Source organism: Macrotis lagotis, chromosome 3 (genome assembly GCF_037893015.1).
Source record: "Macrotis lagotis isolate mMagLag1 chromosome 3, bilby.v1.9.chrom.fasta, whole genome shotgun sequence".
Lineage (NCBI taxonomy): Eukaryota > Metazoa > Chordata > Mammalia > Peramelemorphia > Peramelidae > Macrotis > Macrotis lagotis.
In genome coordinates, this window is record NC_133660.1 from 243,746,353 (window position 1) to 243,760,386 (window position 14,034).

The following is a 14,034-nucleotide window of genomic DNA, read 5'->3' on the forward strand; positions in this document are numbered from 1 at the left end:
GAATAAATTTGATAACCTGAGTGAAATGGATGATTATTTACAAAAAACAAAGTATTCAGATTAACAGAAGAGGCAGTAAAATACTTAAATAACCACATTTTTAGAAAAAGAAATTGAAGAAACCATCAAAAAACTCCCAAAGTTTCAGATGCATTTATAAGTGATTTCTACCAAAATTCTACCAAATTCTAATTAGGAAATAATTAATTCTAATTATATATATATATATATTATTTTCAAAAATAGGAGTCCTGCTAAATTCCTTTTATGACACTGATATTGTGCTGACACTTAAACCAGGAAGAATCAAAACAAAGAAAACTATAGACCAATCTCCCTAAAGAACATTGATGCAAAAATAGCAAATAAAATTTTAGCAAAGTGATTACAGCAAGTTATTACTAAGTTAATACACGATATCAGATAGGATTTATGTCAGGTAGGCAGGGATGGTTCACTATTAGGAAAACACAAAAAAATCGAACACATCAGTAGCAAAACCAAAAGAAATCATATGATTATCTCAATAGATACTGAAAAAGCCTTTGACAAAATACAGCTTCCATTCCCATTAATAACATTAGTGAGTATAAGAATAAATGGAGTTTTGCTTAAAATAGTAAGCAGTAGCTATCTAAAACCATCAACAAATATATATAATGGGAATAAATTAGGAGCATTTCCAATAAGATCAGGTGTGAAATAAGGATGTCCATTATCATTATCATTATTCAATATAATATTAGAAATGTTAATTTTAGCAATAAGAACAAGAATTTGAAGGAATTAGAATTGATAATAAGTAAGCAAAACTTTAGAACCCTAGAAAATCATCTAAAAACCTACTTGAAACAATTGGCAAATTCAGTGAAGTAGCAGGATATAAAATAAACCCACATAAATCATCAACATTTCTATATATGTAACAACAAGCCCAAAGGCAAAAGATAGAAAGAGAAATTTCATTTTAGTACAGATAACATAAAACTCTTAGCAATCTAACTCCCAAGACAAGCCCAGAAACTGTATGAACACAATTACAAAACATTTTCCTACATAAAGTCTGATGTAAACAAATAGAAAAATGTCAATTCTCATAGTTAGGTCAAGCTAATATAATAAAAATGATAGTTCTATCCAAATTGAATTACTTATTTAATGCCATACCAAACAACCATTTTACCGAGCTAGAAAAAAAATAGCAAAATTCTTATGAAATAACAAAAGGTCAAGAATATCAAGGGAAACTGATGAAAAAATATAAAGTAAGTGGCTTAGCTCTATCATTTCTAAAACTATACTATAAAGTGACAGTCATCAAAACTGCCTCAAACTGGTTAAGAAATAGAGTAATGGGGGGCAACTAGGTGGCGCAGTGGATAAAGCACCAGCCCTGGAGTCAGGAGTACCTCAGGTCAGATCTGGCCTCAGACATTTAATAATTACCTAGCTGTGTGGCCTTGGGAAAAACACTTAACCCTATTGCCTTGCAAAAAAAAAAACCTAAAAAAAAGAAATAGAGTAATGGATGAGTGTATTAGGAGAGGTACAAAAGAAACAGTAATAAATTATTCTAGTGATTATTGTTTGCCAAACTCAAATAAAATAGCTTCTGTGATAAAAACTCACTATTCAATGAAAATTGTTGGGAAAACTGGGAAATATTATAGCAAAAACTAGACAGAGACCCATATTTCACATACCAAAATTAGGTCAAAATCGATACAGGATTTAGACATAAAGAGTGATACCACAGACCATTAACAGATCAAAAAATTATCTGACAGATCTATGGAAAGGGGAGAAATTTATGACCAAACAAGAAATAGACTACATTGTAAATTGCAAAATGGAAGATTTTGACTATATTAAATTAAAAAGTTTTTGCACTAATATAACCAATACTGCCAAGATTAGAAGAAAAACAGAAAGCTGGGAAACAATTTTCACAACTAGGCTATCTGATAAAGGTCTCATTTCTAAAATATATAGAGAATTTCAAATTTATAAGGTTACAGGTCATTCCCAATTAATAAATGGTCAAAGAAAATGATCGATATTGATTAGAAATATGCAAATTAAAACAGTTATGAAGTACCACCTCACACCTATCAGATTGGCTAAGATGACAAAAAGGGGAAATGATCAATTTTGGAGAGGCTGTGGAAGGATTGGGACATTAATGTACTGTTGGTGGAGTTGTGAACTAATCCAACTATACTGGAGAGCAATGTGGAAATGTGAACAAATAAACTGATAATACCCTTTAATCCAACAATACCAATACTAGGCTTCAGAATTATTCATAAAAATTGGGAAAAGTTCCACATGTTGCAAAATATTCATAGTAACTCTTTTTGTGGTGAAAAAGAATTGGAAATTGAGGGGATGCCCATCAATTGGGGAATGCCTGAACAAGTTATGGTATATGAATGGTATGGAATACTATTGTTTTATAAAAAATGATGAATGGTCAGACTTTAGAGAAACATGGAAAGAATTACAGAAATTGATGCTGAGTGAAAGGAGAATAGAATTAAGAGAACATTGTTCACATTTTGAATTGATCAACTTTGATGGATGTGACTCCTTCTCAGCAATTCAGAGAGCTAGGAAAACCTTTAGAGACCTATTAGCGACAATACTATCCACATCCAGGTGAAGATAAACCAAACCAAACCAAACCAAAAGAAAACCAAAAACTACAGAATCTGAACACTATGTTCACTTTTTAAAAATTTCTCTTATGTTTTTCAATCCTATCCCATGATTTTTTTTCTTTTCCCTAAGTTCTAATTCCTCATACAGAAAATAACTAATATGTAAGCATGGCAAACACAAATGAACATGTACAATATTTGCTGCTGAGGGGAGAGGGATGGGAATAGAGGATGCAAGAAAATGGTGTAACATAAATATGCATGTGGATGAATGTTGAAAACCTTTCATAATGTAATTGGGAAAATAAAATAAAATATCAATAAAAAGAAATAATCTATCCATTAAATCTATAGAGAGGGTAGGAATTTATGACCAAACAAGAGACAGAGAATATTATAAATTGCAAAATGGATAGCTTAGACAACATTAAATAAAAAAAAACTTTTGCTCAATAAAGGAAAGAAAGAAAAGTAGGTGTAGGTTCATTAGGAATAAATGAACCTGGGTTTAGCAGCTGAGGAAAGACAGAAAAATCTTTGATTTGAAGTTGATGTGCAGAGAAGTAATAGGCCACAAAGAATCTCAACAGGACTGAAGCCTCATACTGGATTTATTGTGTGGCAAATATATTTAAATTGCAATCATTATTTACAGAGCATTGGTTAAAAATTGTTGTGATACATAATGCAGGTTTATTGACTGCATAAATTTATGAGAACTTATTTCTGTATAAACAAAACATGCATCATCTCACCAATGTAGGCACTCTTCTCCAGAATTAAGAATGCCATCAGTTGTTTATATTAAGGTAAAATAAAATGTTGGACAGTGGCAGCTATATTTTTAAAAGACATCAGTAAAATATTAATATTAAAATTTGGGCTTTTGTTTTGGGGAAAAGCCTAGAGTCATTAAAAAACTATCTGATTTTCCAATATACCCCTCTGCTCCTTCTGTTTAATACTAGATGCAGCTCATTGTCCCTTTGTCATCTGTCTAAGATATATTTATGAATTAAAGGAAATTATGAGTCATCTTTTTCATATAACTCCGAAAGTTCCCTCAGGTCTGAGGTCACCTCAGTTTGGAATATCCCTTCATCCATGTAGCCTCCTTTTATTGGCAAGTTCCTCCTAGGGTCCCATTTTGGGGAGGGACCCAGGCCAACTATGCTTCATTTCCCTTCTGGCTCAGTATCTAACTCTGAGAACTTTGCCACCAAGCCTCAACTGCCCTATCACCTTGATTTGCTTCTCCCAAGCTTTTCAGATTCCTTTTGTATGACTTAACAATTGTGTCTTCTACCCTCACATCTAATGCAAGCTCCTTGTGAATAGTGATTTGTCTTTTTTTTATGCTTGTATTCATATTCTCAGTTCTTCATACAGTCCTTTTCAGCTTCTACCAAACCTGGAAGGTTTTAATAATGAGCTCAAACACAATGTACATAATCTAGGATCTAACATAGTATCTTCCACGTAATAAGTTCTCTTTTGTTTTTCCAAGGCAGTGGGGTTAAGTGACTTGTGCAAGATCACACAACTAGGTAATTATTATGCATCAGAGGTCGGATTTGAACTCAGGTCTTCCTGACTCCAGGGTCAGTGCTCTATCCACTGTGCCACCTAGCTGCCCCCACATAATAAATTCTTTTTTTTTTTTAGATTTTTCAAGGCAATGGGGTTAAGTGGCTTGACCAAGGCCACACACGGCTAGTTAATTATTAAGTGTCTGAGGCCAGCTTTGAACTCGGATATTCCTGCCTCCAGGGCCAGTGCTCTATCCACTGCGCAACCTAGCCACTCCCTCACATAATAAGTTCTTAACAATAAATGTCTGTCTGTCCATCCATCTGTCCATCTATCTATCCATCCATCCATCCATCCATCTATCTTCTCTCTCTCTCTCTCTCTCTCTCTCTCTCTCTCTCTCTCTCTCTCTCTCTCTCTCTCCATTTATCTACCTCTTTAAATATCTTTTATGAAGTGCTCATCTAGGTGTCGATAAGTATTAGATTCAGATCTAGCCATCTAGCCTAGGCTACCTCCTCCCTATCTGCTCTTTCTTCCCCTCTATCAAATGAAGATTATGATCCCTGATACCACAAAGGGCTAACATGAGATTTAAGTAAGATGTTTGTAAAGAACCTTAGAAGTTGTAAACTCTTTTACAGTTTTAGTATGCATGTTATAGTTTGTCCTTTATACCTGAAGAAAATCAATGACATCAGGATGCTGGAATTGAGGACTAGTGTGTTTGATAATATTGGATTATTCCAATATGGACTTGGAAGGCTTTTACAGAGGTTGGGCACAAATGATTGACTATCTGAGATGGGGATGTCCCTAGATTTGCACATTTCATGTGTCCTTTATGCTACTGCAATTCTGTTTTGCTTATGGAGCACAGCACTTTCTTTGATGAGGGCTCCAATGCTGGGTGGTCCTGTGTCAATGTTTCCTATATCTCATAAGAAATACTAAAGTTTTTAAGAGAGACCATGACAGTGTCCTTACACCCTTCTTCTGCTCTCTATGTGAGTGTTTGACTTGTGTTTATTCTCCATAAAATAGTCTTTTAGGTAAATGTATTGTGCTTGTCACAGTGAAGAGAAGGATGATGCTTTAGTAAAGAGAGAGCAGGGCATGAGATAGATTGGGAAAAAAACTATTTGGTTTAATGATTTCTGAGAATCCTTTAAAATACTAATGAAAACTAGCACTCATTTTACAGAGGAGGAAACTGAAGGAAGCAGGGTTAAATGATTTGCTCAGGGTCACAGTGCTGGTAAGTATCTTAGGTCAAATTTGAACTCAGGTCTTCCTGACTCTGGGCCCAGTGCTCCATCCACCTAACTGCCCCATTCTAGCACTCTATCAATCTACTGTGTTAATGGGTTGTCAATTCTAATTCTATGACCATGAAAGAATTATAAAATTCATTGGGAGCTAGGTAAACTCTCATCGTTGTTGACATAAGCTAATTTCTCAGTAACTTAAGGTTATTTACTACTCAGGATGGAGATGAATTTGGTCACACTAAAGTTCAGACTCAAAATAGCTACCAACTCTACACCCAGTTTTTAGTCTGTCTTTAAATGAGGAGATGCCACAGTGTCCATAATAAATGGAAACAGCTTCAGTGAGCATTATCCTGAATTGCACTTTCCTATCCTGCCTCCCCTTCCTCACCATCTCCCCCCCACCCCGCCCCTCTCCTTTACCATTGTAAACATCAAGATAGATTCCCCCCCCTTGGTTGAAGAAGTTTCAAAGGATTTCAGAAATGGCAAGGAGAGGGATAGCTTGGAGTTGCCTTTAAACGAAAGGTCCAGAAAACCATATGCCAGCCTGCTAATGTTTCCTGACCCCTTGGTCATTATTGTTGCCAGTACTTGGAAAGTTTGGAGTACACACAGCAGCTGAACTTAGCCTGAAGTGCCAGTCCCTTTACAAATGTACTATGTGGAACTCAGCCACTAGCAGCTGTAGACATTTGACCTGGCCTTCACAGGTTTCTATGAAGAAAACCCATCTAAAATCTGTCTTGTTAATGTTATACCAATGAGTCATAGGACCTAAACTCCTCCACATTAAGAACATATAGAGTCCCCTTTCTTGGAGTTACTATAACTAGAATATTATTGTTAAATACATGAGTTCTGGCATGGGAGGAGTCATAGCAAAGACTGACTCTCCAATTTCTTGACTTGAATATCTAAATCCTCTTGAGTACAAATGGTGTTTCTTTTGGCTAACACCCCAGGGAAAGGATTTAGAGTTTATTGATGCTATTATTGTAAGAGGCTGTAATCTAAATGGCGTTAAAGGTTGGGATTCCAATCTCTATCTTGTGAACTTTTTATATCTTGACTTTGTCTTGGAAGATCTCTATTCCCTTTTGGCCTTGTGGAATGGAAAGTATGACATGAGACCCAGAAAAAGATTCAGCTAAAACTATAGGGTCAAGAAAATGCAAAACCTGGATTAATTGTATTTAAGTAATGGAGTGTTGTGAATAATTTAATTTTCTGAGCAACCGAAGGCTTATTAGGTGTTTCCATCCTTGTTGATAATCTTTCCAAAATGTCTAATCCATTCCCATTAATTCCTGGGGACTTTTGAGTAACTTGATATCTAAATATCAGTTCTCCATAGAGGATAACAAGAGTAATTAGGACCCTTTATCAGGGCACTAAAACTAAGAGGAAATTTTAGATTAAGGTGTCTTGAATAGGGAGAGCACTTGCCCTGAACTTCTGAGTTCAAATCTTCCCTCAAATTCTATCTATGCCCTGGGTAAATCATTTAACTCTACAGAAATGTTCTTCAGTCTCTTCCTCTTTGAATGTTGGGTTTGACAGTGTCTCAGGTATCTTCCAATTCTATGATGCTAATGTTAGTATTTGCATTCTTTTAGAAGGTGAAGATCTGTTAGGGAGACCATTTCACAAGAATAATTAAAATTGGAAGCTATCAATGGAGGCATTATTTCAGATGATGTCCTCTTTGGTCCAGTCTGTTACAAGTCTGGGCCCCCAGTGGCAATAGAAACCATGCTTCCCAGTAGAAACATTATGGTATCCTAATGTTTTCCTGCTATGGGTTCCCATGTCTTTAATAAATTTTTCTAAAAAGTAGATTGTGGGAACATTTTATGTAACTATGCCTGTGCTACAAAATCACCAGTTATTACTCATTGTTCCCTACTGTTAATGTAGCTATCGATGTAGATTAATAGAAATCATGGAAATTATCTTTATAAATCCAGCTTAAATATAGCACCTCTCACTGAAACTTCTGATTTAGTTGCTGGGCCAGAGAATTTGAGGATTGTTAAACAGCTTTTTTAAAAGAATCTATGGAAGCACTGAAAAATAACTATTGTAAGAAGATTGACAGGCCTTTGGACAAGAATCTGTCAGAGAATTGGATCTTTGAAAGACTTTGATCTTATATGGCTGAGACAATTTGTTGTAAAGGCATTCTGTGAAGACATGTTGAGGAAAATTCCTGAGGGGAACTGAGAGACTTTAATCCTGAGGTAAAGTCATTACCTTATCTCTCTGAGGAGAGATGAATTGTTGGACTATCCTTTCAGTGTTTTGGAGAAGCCAGCTGTTGTAGCTGTTCCTGTGAGACTAGTTGAAAACTATCCTTTCCCTTTCTTTCTACAGTATAGATTCTGGCTGAAACTTTTCTTGTATGCTATAAATTATATAAATATTTACCTATGTCTTTTATTACTCTCAGCCAATAGCTAGATGGAAGTTAAGAATATTCCCCAGGGGGCAGCTAGATAGATGGCACAGTGGATAGAGGAATCTCTGTCCTGGAATCAGGAGAACCTGAGTTCAAATCCAGCCTCAGATACTTCATACCTCTTAGCTGTGTGACCTTGGGCAAATCACTTAACCCCATTGCTTTGTAAAAATAATAATAATAAAAAGGAATGTTCTCCAAGTGGTAAAATTACAAGACCGACAGTACTTTTATTTTTGTAGCAGCAAAGCATTAAAAACAATGTGATTTCATTAATAGTCATACTGTGAGATGATCAACCATAATGGGTGTAACTCCTCTCAGCAGTTCAATGATCAAGGTCAATCCTGAAAGACCTGTTATGGAAAATGCCATCCACATCCAGAAAAAAAAATTCTGGAGTTTTCCCCTTTTGTTTTCACGGTTTTTCTTTCCTCTTAGTCTTCTTTCTCAACACAACTAATATGGAAATATGTTAAACACAATTGTATATGTATAATTTGGGGAAGGAAAGGAGGGTGGGTGGTAGAAAAATGTGTAACTCAAAAGTTTGCATAAAGGTGCATGTTGAAAACTCTCTTTGCATGTTACTGGAGGAAAAAAGGGGAAAAGAAAACAATTCAAGTTTTCTATAAACTGGGAAAAGACTAAAGGAACTATGCCATACAAATATAATAAAATATTATAGATTATTACATAGATATTATGCAAAATGATGATAGGAATACATGTAGAGAAACCTGAGAAGACCTGTCTGAACTTATGCATAGTTAAATAATAACTAAGAAAATAGTTTTGAAATTTTAAAGATTTAAGAATCTGATCACTGTAATGACTTAGTCCAGAGAGAACCAGAGGTATGAACTGAGGAAATACACTTTAATATATGGTCAGGGCATGCATTGTATTGCTTGATTATGCTTATTTGTTACAGGGAAGATTTTTATTTGTGGGGATGGATAAAGAGGGAAATAATTGTAATGTTTAAATAAAGAAAAGAAAAGCATATCAATAAAACATCTAAAATGGGCAGAAGAGACTGGAAAGCTTTAAGGAGGGACTCAGTTAAGCAGAACAGATTTAAAATGCTGTGCTAAATTTGATAAATATTTTATTTTTAATTTTTCAAAATTACCTGTAATGACAATTTGTAACATTCATTTTTAAAATTATTGAATTCCAAATTCTCTCTTTCCCTCTCTCTCTTCTCTCAACTTGAGAAGGCAAACAATTGTATCTAAAATATGCACTTATGCATAACATATTTCCCTATTAGCCATGTTGTGAAAGAAAACATAGACCAAAACAAACAAACAAACCTAAGAAAAAGTTAAAAGAGAGTCTACTTCAGTCTGTAATCAGTCTTCATCAGTCAGATGGTGGAGGTGGATAGCATTTTTCATTCTAAGTCCTTTGGTTGATAAATACTTAAAAAAATTCTGCATGCAAAAGAGACCCACTGTTTCATATATCACCCTCTTTTTCCTCTAGAGATTCTGTTTGCTGATGTTTTAAAATGTTTAAAAAGAAAAATGTAAACAAGTATATCAGTAATAATATAATCATTTGTCTAAAATTATAAGTTCAGGGCTTGAGAGTAAAGGAAGAGAGACAGCCTTGACACGTTTTTCATACCTACAGATATAGGTTTTATGCACTGAATTTGTTGTTTAGTCATTTTTTCAGTCCTTATGTGACTCTTTGTGACTCCCATTTTGAGCTTTTCTTGGCTAAGATACTGGAGTCATTTTACCATTTCCTTCTCTAGATCCACTTACAAAAGAGGAAACTGAGGCAGAGTTAAATGCCTTGACTAGGGTCACACAACTGGAAAGTGTCTGAGGCTAGAATTTAAATCTGACTCCAGGTCTGGCACACTGTGCCAAACAGCTGCCCTCTGTGGTAAAGGTTCATATTTAACTGATGAAAGATTTTGCACTTTAGTTATTTTTCTGAGTTAATGTTCACTCCTATCTACTACATTGTCATCAAGTCTGGATTAAGGGTAATATACCAAAAACATGCTGAAGGAGAGGGGTTGAATGTGTTGTTCCTGAGTGTCCCTGGGAAGGTATCATCTTATCTACCCATTGCTCACTTCATATTGGGTTAAGTTCATGAAATTGCTCTGTGTGGGTTAGTGCAAGCCTCCTACACTATTATGAATCCATGGCTTTGGTGTTTCTTACATCAATATTCAGGATTGAATAGATTTAATAGTTTTGTGATTCCATCATTATACTAATTTCACTAACAGATCTCAACTCTTCCATGGCTTAGTGGAGAACTCTATACAGACTTAAAAAAAAATTCAGCATATGGGACCAACCTTCAGACTTTCAATCTCTCCATTTCTCTGGAGAGAAATGTTTTTCAGATAACAGAACTCTTCTGTAACTGGGTTTCTACATAAAGCTCTAGCTTGTTATGACTTTCCAGCTCTTGCATTCTATAGAGATAACCTTTGATAACCCAGAGTCACTTCCATTCCACAATAAGTAGGAGTTTAGTGGGGGATCAATTAAGTATAAAATGAGGGCATTTTAGAGTTATAAAGGTCCTGTCCTTTATCACATATATGTATCTTCCATATACATACCTTCTTCAGGCCATTCCATTCACTTATGTGTTGGTATCGCCTTGCATTCAACCCTTATTTCCATCTATTAAAATCATACCCATCTTTCAAAACAGATCAATCTCAGATAAATGCCCTCTATGACAATTCCACTATCCCTTCATTTCCCCCATTCAGTTCCCAGAAGTGATGTATTCTTCCTTGGATTTCTCAGGGCAATCCTTATCTCTTTTATGAACTTGTCATTATTGTACCATGGTTATTTCTGTATGAATATTTTTCCCCCAATATGATTCTTTATGACAGGGATCAGATGTTTTTAAAAACTCAAAATTTATCTAGTAAGTACCACAAAAATATGGACACTAATAATTACTTTGAATGACTGCTGAAGCAGCTAATCTGATTCCTTCATCTATAGATGAGAAAAATAAGAAGTTAAATGACTTCCCCAAGGTCATATGAAGAAGTAATAGAAAAGAAGCAAAAAAACTCAGGGAATCTATTTAGACAAAGAATAAATATGATCTCTGTTTGATATTTAAAACCCTTCACAGCAGGACTTTAAGCTTTCCATTCTAGGCTTCTTAATATCAGGCACTACAGTGTAACCAAAATGTTTGTCTTGCTATTCCTCAAATATGATACTACAACTCCTGTTCCTAGGTCTTTGCACTGCCTGTCCTTCATGTGAGGAAACCAGGAGAGCAAAGAGGTAATGGTGAGAGGGGATTTTTTTTTTAAAACAATAGTTCTTTGGGGAGGGTGACGATATCTTGTTGGGGGGGGTAGGACCTGACACAGGACCATTAATTTTATGACTCTAGATAAAGAAATAAGCCAGGAGTCTTAAGTGCTTTTCTCTTTACAAATACTGGCATATAACACCTACAGATGCTTTGAAGTATCTTCATTGAATTCTAGGAAAGAAGAATGAAAAACTTTTTGATAGGTGCAAAGCTTTGAGTATTGATAATCCAGAAAAGTCACTTTATGCCTGTGGAAAGAATCTGTCATTCAGAATGTGAACGTGACTTAAGACTCATCTTATCAATTACTTGTTAAGAATTTCCAGCAAGGTCATTGCTTCCAAATATGGTTTTAAAAACACATGTATATGTTGGTTGGTTGGTTACTTGGTTCTTGCCCTTTGTTATTGAAGACCACCAAAATGACACCACCATGTTTGAGACAAATGACAGTGTGTCCCACTGTGGCTGATCAGACCAGTACAAGCTTAGAATGCTCTACCACAGGTTGGGCACAGTTTATGAGAACACCTGGAATGGGTACTGTAAACTTACAGATGTCATGTTTCCTTTGAGTTGGTTCAATTCTGCCCTTCTCATAGAGTGCAGCCTCCTCATTGATGAGGGCATGCCATGCTAGATGGTTCTGTGCCAGTGTCTCCCATGCTGTACAATCAATTCTAAACTTCTCAAGAGACCCTCAAGGTATCCTAGTGTCACTTCTTCTGCCCCCTTTGTGAGTGCCTGCCCTCTGTGAGTTTTCCATAAGTTTATTTTTTTTTGGCAAGTATACAGCTGGTATTCTAACATTGTGTTCAGCCCAATGTAGTTGCATACTTCGTAGTATTGTTGGAATGCTAGGTGGTTTAGTTTGAGAAAGGACCTCAGTGTCCTGGTATCTTCTCCTGCCAGATGTTCTTCAGATTATATATGTGAGTGTATGTTTATATCACATATATGTATATATGTCTATATATCTATCAATATGTGTCAAATGGTGCCTTTCTTTAGTGAAGAGTGGGGTGGGAGGGACATATTTCAGAACATAAAATATAACAAAAAGAATCAAATAAAAATATATATTTAAGTTCATTGCTTACCACTACTACATCTGTATCCCAAAGAGATTCAAAAGAGAAAAGGACCCAATTGTACAGAAATATTTATAGTAGCAAAGAATTGGAAACTGATGGAATGCCTATCAATTAGGGAATGGCTGAACTAATTGTGATGTAGGAATATGATGGAATACTGTTGTTCTGTAAGAAATCATAAGCAGGTGGATTTCAGAAGAACCTGGAAAGACATGAATTGATGTTGAGTGAGGTCGGTAAAACCAGATCATTGAATACCTTAACAGAAATATTATGTGATGATTGACTATGATGGACTTAGCTCTTCTCAGCAATACAGTGATCAGAGACACAGAGAAAATGCCAGCCACAAGCAGAGAAAGAATTATGGAGCCTAAATGAAGATGAAAAGAAACTATTTTCACTTTTTAAAATTTGTTGTATTTTTTTCTCATGATTTTCACTTTTTGCTCTGATTCTTCTTTCAAAACATGAATAATAATGGAAATATGTTTAACAGGATTGTATATTTATAACCTATATTAGATTATCATGGGCAGAGAAGAGAGAAGGGAGAAAAATGTGGAACTCAAAATCTTCCAAAACATTCATGTTGCAAACTATGTCAACATGTAATTGGAAAAAACCAAAATTTTTAAATTTTTAAAAATCTTGTAAGGAGAAAAATAAAAGTTCATTGCTCCTATCTTTGTCTAGGATAGGCTATCTTTTATAGGTAAGCTCTATCTTCTCACCATCAGCATCAGGAAGTACAAAGATTATTTTCTATTCCATACATAAAAATCAATGTAGAATCACAGATTCTTTCTTCATTACAATTTGTATTACTTTGTGCAATTTGTATTTCTCCAGTTAAACCAATTATAATCAAGCTAATTATTTTGAAATACAGCATTGACACAGTTTGAAGATGATGACCTTTTATTTGAAAACTTTCCTAATTTCTCTGACCTAATATCTTCTCCCACCAAATTACTCTATATTTGTTATATATTCTATGTCTGGATGCATGTGATTCTCTCAGTAGAATATAAGCTCTCTGAGGGCAGGAACTGTTTTCATTTTTTTTTTCTTTGTATCCCCAATACTAAGTTAGTTCTGGTCTGGCACACTGTAGGTACTTAATAAAAGTTTTATTATTTTCTTTTGGATCAAACCCAAATTTCTCTGTTTGACATTTAAGAACCTTGACATCCTAGCTCCAGACCAGCTTTCTAGGTTTATTACATGTTACTCCCCTTCATGTTGATAATCGAGTCAAACTGACCTCTCCTTGCTCTTCTCTGACTTGACATAGTGTCCCTCATGTGTTTTATTCATTCTCATATTTGATTTCAGCAAAAGAGTTCAAACTCTACCTCCCTTTTTGATTTTCTAGGTCCCCCTTCCCAAAATCATCTGTTTATTTTCTGTCAATTTTGTACCCATTTATATGAATAGATACATACATTGTATTTTCCCCAATAGACTGTGAGCTCCTTGAGGATAGGAACTATTTTATTTTTTGGTCTTCCTTAGAAGCCTTAGTACACTTAGTATGGATGTGTGCTAAAAGTTTATCAACTGACTGCCTGGGTTTGTTTTATGTCTATTTTATCCCTATTATGTAGTACAGTTCATAGTGCAAAGTAGGTGCTTATTGCACAATTTATTTCTCAGAGAATCTCTGGAGACTTGTCAAAGTTGATAAG